Below are 7,909 nucleotides of genomic sequence, written 5' to 3'. Positions count from 1 at the left end.
TAAATACTTAATAAAAATCTTTGCCTATTGGACAATTCCCATTTCAACTTTGAAGTGTTCAGCTCTGGCACCTGCCCTCCTTGATTTCAGAACACAGGGCTCATCCTCAGAACGCAGAGCCGGCCTCTACCCAAAACCGACAGCTTGCCCCCTGCAGCGGTGGACTGAGGGCTCCTAACCACGAGTCGAGGGTTGATCTGCTTTAGACAGATGCTCTGTTTGAAGTGGAAACATAAACACCGGGCCCCATCTGGAGGCCAAGTGGCCTTGGCCAAGTCAGCCCCTGCCTGGGCCGCAGTTCCCTCCTCTGACATCTCTGGCCTAGACTCGGCGTGGAGGTCACATGACTGTGGCAGGCCATGTGTCCAGATGCCTCAGTTGCTCAGCTCTGGGCCCAAGATGAGGCCATGGGACACCCTCAAAGCCGGCGCACACCCAAGGGTTCACCTTAGATCCACATCCCAGGAAAGCGGCAAACCAACAGGCAGGCACAGTGGATGAGCCCGTTTGCAACTCCAGCAACACTAAGGAAGGACCAGTGCGGACAGTCTACACTGGCTGCGACGAGTACAAGCTCTCAGGCCAGGTGGCAATGGAATTGAGAAATCTGGGCGCTGCCCATCAGACCACAGACACCGAAGAGCAGATCTATTCACTGGGACGGCAACACGTTTATCAGATCAGACGTGTTCCGGTCCCCTGCAGTACATGGCAGCACCAGAGCACACACGGCCGTGTTCCTACATGGTGGTGCCAGCATGGGATGCCACCCAGGGCTCATCTCATTTCCTCCTCCTCCTCACACCAGGACCAGCCTGGCTCACTAGTGGGCATGGGCCAGGCACACCATCCCCCCAGACCAGCCTGGCTCACCAGCGGGCATGGGCCGGGCACACCATCCCCCCAACCAGTGTGCTGCCTCATGCCAGGACCAGCCTGGCTCACCAGCAAGCACAGGCCGGGCACACCATCCCCCCAGACCAGCCTGGCTCACCAGCGGGCATGGGCCGGGCACACCATCCCTCCCGACCAGTATGCTGCCTCGCACATCTAGGCGCCTTGGTCTGACCGCTAGTATCGTTCCGGTCATAATGAAGGAAATCTCCCCACTTTTCTCCTGTGAATTAGAAAATGTACACAGTCCCCATGGCTATAACCCACCAGCAGGCACAGGGACCCCTGGCATCTCACGTTGGTGCCCAGTGCCTCAGCCTGGGCTCCCCACACGACCTGCAGGGGCGGCTTCATGGCAGGCCAGCCGTGGTGCCCTGTGCAGCGGTTACTGCAGGAGGTGATTTCTTCACTGTAGCTGGAGGAGGGTGGCCCTCTGCCGACTCCTGGTGTTCTAGGCCTGGTGAGCATCTTCCTGGAGGGAGATAGAGGACTCTCCTGACTCCACACCAGGTGGCAGCTCAGGAAGCACAGGGCGAGGCCACCTGGTGTGGCCATGGTGAGGACAGCAACGCACCATAAGATGTGGCCCTGCTGGGGCAGCAGGTGGCTCGGCTCACTCAACCATTTACTCAGACATGCTGCAACTGTTTATTCCAGAATCAGAGGTTGGAAACCCAACTGTATATAGACTGAAAGCAAAACAAATACACAACTGAACACAATATATGCAGTTATCCAGCAAGACAGGTGCACAGGCACAGCACACAGTGAGATGAAGGCAGCCTAGCGTGCAGAGGCTCTGCAGCATGGAGGGCTGGGAAGGCCATCGCTCGAGTTAACCCAATCCCAGTGCTTCAGGACACCTCCGGCCACGCTGACATCTTTTTCCTGGGAGGAGCCCTAGGGTGCAGCTGCACGGTTCCGTGGAGTTTCGGGTGCCTGCCAGCTCTGTTTCACTGTTTGTGGTTAAAACTGCTTTCTCCTTTTTTAAAAAAACTTTTTTTGCCAGGTGCAGTGGCTCACGCCTGTAATCCCAACATTTTGGGGAGGCTGAGGTGGTCGGATCACCTGAGGTCAGAAGTTCCAGCCTGACCAGCCTGATCAACATGACGAAACCCCGTCTCAACTAAAAATACAACAATTAGCCAGGCGTGGTAGCGCGTGCCTGTAATCCCAGCTACTCCAGAGGCTGATAGGAGAATCGCTTGAACCCAGGAGGCAGGGGTTGCTGTGAGCTGAGATCACACCACTGCACTCCAGCCTGGGTGACAAAGTGAGACTCTGTCTCAAAAAAAAAAAAAAAAAAAAAAAAAAAAAAAAAAATTTTGTAGAGACAGAGTCTCCCATGTACAAACTCCTGGACTCCAGCAATCCTCTCAGCTTGGTCTCCCAGTGTGCTGGGATTATAGGGTACGAGCCACCATGCCTGGCCTCTCCTTTCTTTGGAAAGGCCTCCTAGCACTTTGGGAGGCCGAGGCTGGCAGATCACCTGAGGTCGGGAGTTCGAGACCAGCCTGACCAACATGGAGAAACCTTGTCTCTACTAAAAATAGAAAATTAGCCAGGCATAGTGGCACAGGCAGGGCCTCCTCGGCTTTGACATGCTCCTGCAGGCCCAAGAAAAGGAGAGGCACCTGCCCTCCGCCACCATGCATGTGCGCACATGCTTTCCTCCTTGCTCCCTGGAGCACCTGTGGTCCTGCCGGCTCCCAGCTGAGCTGCCTGGAAAGCAGCCTCCCTCCCATCTCATCAATGGCACTGTGTGTCAGGCCGTGCCACGGCACCTGCCCTGGGGAGAACCAGCCATCTCAGCCCTCCTCAGAAGCTGTTAGCCCATCACTCTTGTTCAGAGGCCTCCAGGTCTCTTAACCTTCTCCAATGCCCTCGATGGCCTTGGCGGGAGGATGGCCACAAGGTCCTTGGGGGTTTATTACCCAGGATCACCAGGTCATTGGTGGGGTGGCTGGGGAGAAACACAGTCCCCTGCCTCATCAGGCCACACTTGTGCCCTTTGCTCGCCCCCAGACACAGAATCGTGGGCAGCGCAGGAAGGAGGGGGCCCACATCAACTGCTCACTGCTGGCACTGGGCAACTACATCAACACCCTGAGCTTACAGGGTAAAAAGTACCTCAAATATCACGACAACAAGCTCACCCAGCTCCTGAAGGTACCAGCCACAGCTGGGCCTGGGCACTGGGAACCAAGGGCGAGGCTGCCAGATTGAACAAATGAAAATACAGGGCACCCAGCTAAATACCAACCTCAGGATACACAGCAAAATTTATTTTAGTGTAAATATGTCCCATGAAATATTTGGGATATTCTTATACTAAAACAAAGTAGTTCTGTATCTGAAATTCAAATTTAACTGGGCATCCTATATTTTATCTGGCAACCCGAACCAAAGGCCGGGCAACAGGAAGAAAAAGGAGCACGTGATACCCCCACCCAGGGCTGTGGGTCAGAGCTGCCTAGATTTGGGGTGCAGGTGGGCAGTCAGCCTCATGGCCCCACAGGTCTGCTGTTTGAGGGTGGCCTCTTTTGTGCAGGGGTGTCCTTGGCCTTAAATTATAGCAGCATCACTGAGCACCCACTCCTGGCTGGACTCTTGAATTCAGTACTTCACTCTATTAGCTCCTTAGATCTTGTCAACAACTCTATGAGTTTGAGGGATTACATTTGCAGATGAGGAAACTGAGGCACAACACATTTAGGTAATGTTCCTAAGGGCTCACACTAGTAAGTGCTGGAAGTAGGATCCCGTCAGAGGCCCCCCTGGTCTAATATCAGTCACCACTTACTTAACATTGCCAGCAGCTGCCGTCATGACTGCACCTGGAAGCCGGGGAGGTGGGAACAATTGCAAAAGGACTGCCCCCTTAAAAAGCAAGGAAGGCCAGGTGTGGTGGCTCACGCCAGGAATCCCAGCACTTTGGGAGGCCGAGGCAGGTGGATCACCTAAGGTCAGGAGTTCAAGACCAGCCTGGCCACCATGGTGAAACCCCGTCTCTACTAAAAATACAAAAATTGGCCAGGCATACTGGCAGACGCCTATAGTCCCAGCTACTCGGGAGGCTGAGGCACGAGAATTGCTTGGACCTGGGAGGTGGAGGTTGCCGTGAGCTGAGACAGCGCCACTGCACTCCAGCCTGGGCGACAGATCGAGACCCTGTCTCAAAAAAAAAAAAAAAAAAAAAAAGAACTAAAGAGGTGAATGAGCTCTTTAAAGCCTACACAGCTGGTAATTGCTGGAGCAGGGGTTTCTTCCTCCCAAGACTTACACCATATGACGTTCAGCAGCCAGGTCCCTTGAGTGTAAAGAGAGAGAGAGAGATTGCACTCCCCAGGGAGAGCATTGTGAACAGCCTGGCAGGAAGGCCTGGGGAGGCAGTCCCTGCTGACCACAGCCACCTCCCATCCAGGACTCTCTGGGAGGAAACAGCCGCACAGTGATGATCGCTCATGTCAGTCCTGCGAGCAGTGCCTTCGGGGAGTCCTGAAACACCCTGACCTACGCCGACCGGGCCAAGAACATTAAGACAAGGGTGAGGGCCCCTGGACTGTCCAACAGGACATACCTTCCTGGGCTGAGATTCAAGCCCCTGGGCTGATCCCTGCCACCCCACCCCACTCTCTGGAACCAGCCACTGCTGCACTGGCCTCATTCCCTAGTTGATTGTCGCCTGTACACTTTCCCTGCACCTCCAAACCCTGCTCCTCTGCCCGGAAGCCGACAGCTCCCAAGGGTCCCCGCTTCCTCCAGTCCCAGGACTGTGCTCCCCCTGCCTCATCCCCTCTTCTCTTCCCTTCCTCGTCTTCAGATGCTCATTTAGATCTTTGCATTTCCAAAGCACCTCTTCGTGACGGTCATCACAGGAGGCAACCTTCACTCAACACTTGCTCTGAGCTGTTTACATGCTACCTCCTTTGATCCTCAAAAAATAGCAGTTATTGCTGTTCTCATGTACAGATTAGGACAGCAAGGCTTAAGGAAGTTAAGTGACTTCCCAGCTGGCCAGTGATGGCGCTGAGGATGGAAACTAGATCTGCCCTGTTTCCAAGTCCATGTCCTCACCTGTCTGTAAGCATGTCGGAGCCCCTGCCATCCACTTAGAAATCCATTTCCGCCTGTTCGTGTGCGGAGGAGTGGGAATGGATACGTGTATGATAGCATGCAGGGAATATTCTCCCAACACCTAACACTTGCCAGCTGCTGTCCTGAGGGCGGTAAGTTGTATTCCAACCCCTCAATGGGGGACGGGAGACACATTCTTGCAACAGCTCACTGATGGTTCAGAATATTCCTAATAGCAGGTAAATGAGGCCAATGGTAGGTGCTGGGGCAAGACAGGAACAGGAGGTGGGGGTGGCCTGGTGGGGTCCAGTGGAACTCTCTGGAGACTGTCAGTGGGACCCTGAAGGCTAGGAGGACATTCCAGAAAGGTGGGAGCAGGGAGGGCACAGCTTCCAAAGGCAGGAAGGGGATGGCGTCTGTGGCGAGTATGGGGAGAGCAGGACAGGTCTTCAACCGGAGCGGGATGTTCATGCAGGAGCGGTGAGCCCAGAGAAAATCAGAGATGGGGGTGGCCCTTCAACAACGGGTGGAGGAATGAGGACATTCCCCGCAGCCATTAGGAAGCCACTGAAGGTTGATGAGATCTAGCAGTGAGTGTGACAGGAGGTTGTGGAAGTAGAGGAAAGGAGGCCATCACCCAGAAAGACTGGGGGAGGCAGGGGGAAGAAAGGCCCCGCAGGCAGGCCTCGGTGAGTGCACGAGGGTGACTGCATCCTCTCCGCTCCATACGTGTTCCCTGCAGGTGAAGCAGCATCTGACAAACGTCTCCTGCCACATCTCCCAGGGCACCAGCATCATCGCTGACCCGCAGGCCGAGATCCAGCGACTCAAGGGCAAGACTGATGAGCAGACTGGGCAGGGCCAGGCCCGGGGCCGGCAGGATCGGAGTGACATCCTCTACATCCAAGGTGCGCCTGTGGGTCTGTGTGAGTGGCAGCCCCCTTCGGGCAGCCTCACGTTGCTCTGGGATCAGGCCATGTTGTGTTCAAATCCAGAATCTGGCTCTTTCTGGCTGGGTGGTTGAGCTAGGCACTCACCAGCTCTGAGCCTCCTAGCATTCAACTGTTAAATGGGGTTGTGATCTCTGCTTCAGACAGTTGCCAGAGATCACAACCCCATTTTACAACCCCACCTTGGAAAAGTAGGTGGGATCCCACGAGAGAGAGCCATGTGAGCAATGAGCTGTGCAGGGCACACACTAAGGGCTGTGGCATAGGGCTGCGAGGTCATGCCTGCACCCCCGGAATGGGCTCTGTTTCCTTGTAGACCTGCATATTTGCTATGATGGTTTTCCAACAGACAGCAAAGCTTCTTTTTTTAAAAAAAATATACTAATATAAAGAGAGAAGCAGACAGTAAAGATTTTTTTTTTTTTGAGACAGAGTCTTGCTGTGTTGCCCAGGCTGGAGTGCAGTGGCGTGATCTAGGCTCACTGCAACCTCTGCGTCCCGGGTTCAAGCGATTCTCCTGCCTCAGCCTCCCAAGTAGCTGGGATTACAGGTGCCCACCATGACACCTGGCTAATTTTTGTATTTTTAGTAGAGACGGGGTTTCACCATGTTGGCCAGGCTGGTCTCAAACTCCCGACCTCAGGTGATCTGCCCGCCTGGGCCTCCCAAAGTGCTGGGATTATAGGCATCAGCTACTGTGCCTGGCCACAGACAGTAAAGTTTCTAGGGGCACCTTTTTATAGTTGGCACAGAGGTGCTGTAAGGGTTAGCAGGAGCCCAGTTGATACCAAGGAGCTGGGAATCGCTTTTGGGCAACAGCTTGAAGACTCAATGTGGGAGTGGGGTGTGGGAGGATGTAGTAATCTAGGGGGTCTTCCTGGAGGAAGCAGTTGGGCAGGAAGTGGGAGCACTGAGTTGGGAAGAAAGGGAGGGGAGGGCCCCAGGTGGGCCCAGGCTTTCCTAGCTGAACTTGCCCCCTCCTCTACCTTGCCCACCCGCACTCACCGGCAGCTGAGGTCCAGCTGCACAGCAGGCCGGGTGAGAAAGCCGGCATGGGACAGCTTCGGGAGCAGCTCGTCAGCGCCTTCCAGGAGCAGATGGATGTGCGGAGGCGCCTGCTGGAGCTGGAGAACCATGCCATGAAGGTCCGGATTAACATCTCCCGAAACCTGCTCATCATCGCCGGGTAAGCCCCCGCCCAGGACCCTCCAGGCCCCACCCCTGCGCCTGGGACAGAGGAGCATGACCTGTGGCTGTACACAGTGCCCTGCCCCCATTGCCTGAATGCCCTGTCTCTCTGGGTGGGGCTGTGGCAGCTGGGAGCTTGAGAAGTCCTGCCGGGCCCTCAAATGGTGGGAGGAGCAGCGGAAGGACTGCTACACTAAGGACAACAGGGAGGAACTAAGGACAACAGGGAGGACTCAGACACAGGCGATGACCAGCCAGACATCCTGGAGCCGCCCGAGGTGGCCGCAGCCCAGGAGAGCATTGAAGCCCTGGTGGGCGAGCAGAAGCAGCTGCGCAAGCAGAAGGTGTCCAGGGTTTTGGGGGGCAAGGAGAGTGGGTTTAGGGGACAGGGTGAGCAGGTTTGAGAGGCAAGGTGGAGGGGCCGGGGTGGGGGTAGCCGTGAGACTTGGGAACTCAGGCCACAAATCCTGTGTGACTTTGCTAAGTTCTTTAACTTCTCTGTGCGTCACATTCCCCACCTGTAAAATGGGAGCAGTCCATGGTGCAGCCCTCATGGGGTTGCTGGGAAGATTACATAAATGCCTGGCACATACCAGGGACTCAAACATGGTCTATGATCCAGGGCCTCAGGGGTCAAACACAGAGGACTGGCACCCATTGAACGAGGATCCCCATTTCCGGCCAAGCCCAAGTCCCCAGACCCCAGCTCGCCACTCACCAGGTAGCTCCAGGCCCAGCAGGACACTGTAGTAGATGACAGGGATGACGCCAGCCACCCACAGGGACCTCTCTGCGATCTC

General features: G+C 55.4%; 1 pseudogene; it reads left to right on the top strand.

Annotated features, from left to right (window-relative positions):
• The first annotated feature begins 2,396 nt into the window (after positions 1-2,396).
• Positions 2,397-7,819, top strand: LOC100599807 (annotated as a pseudogene).
• The last annotated feature ends 90 nt before the right edge of the window (positions 7,820-7,909 follow it).

This window comes from Nomascus leucogenys, chromosome 14, assembly GCF_006542625.1.
Source record: "Nomascus leucogenys isolate Asia chromosome 14, Asia_NLE_v1, whole genome shotgun sequence".
NCBI classification, from domain to species: domain Eukaryota; kingdom Metazoa; phylum Chordata; class Mammalia; order Primates; family Hylobatidae; genus Nomascus; species Nomascus leucogenys.
Note: the sequence above shows the minus strand (reverse complement) of the source record. Positions and strands in the feature narration are given on the sequence as shown.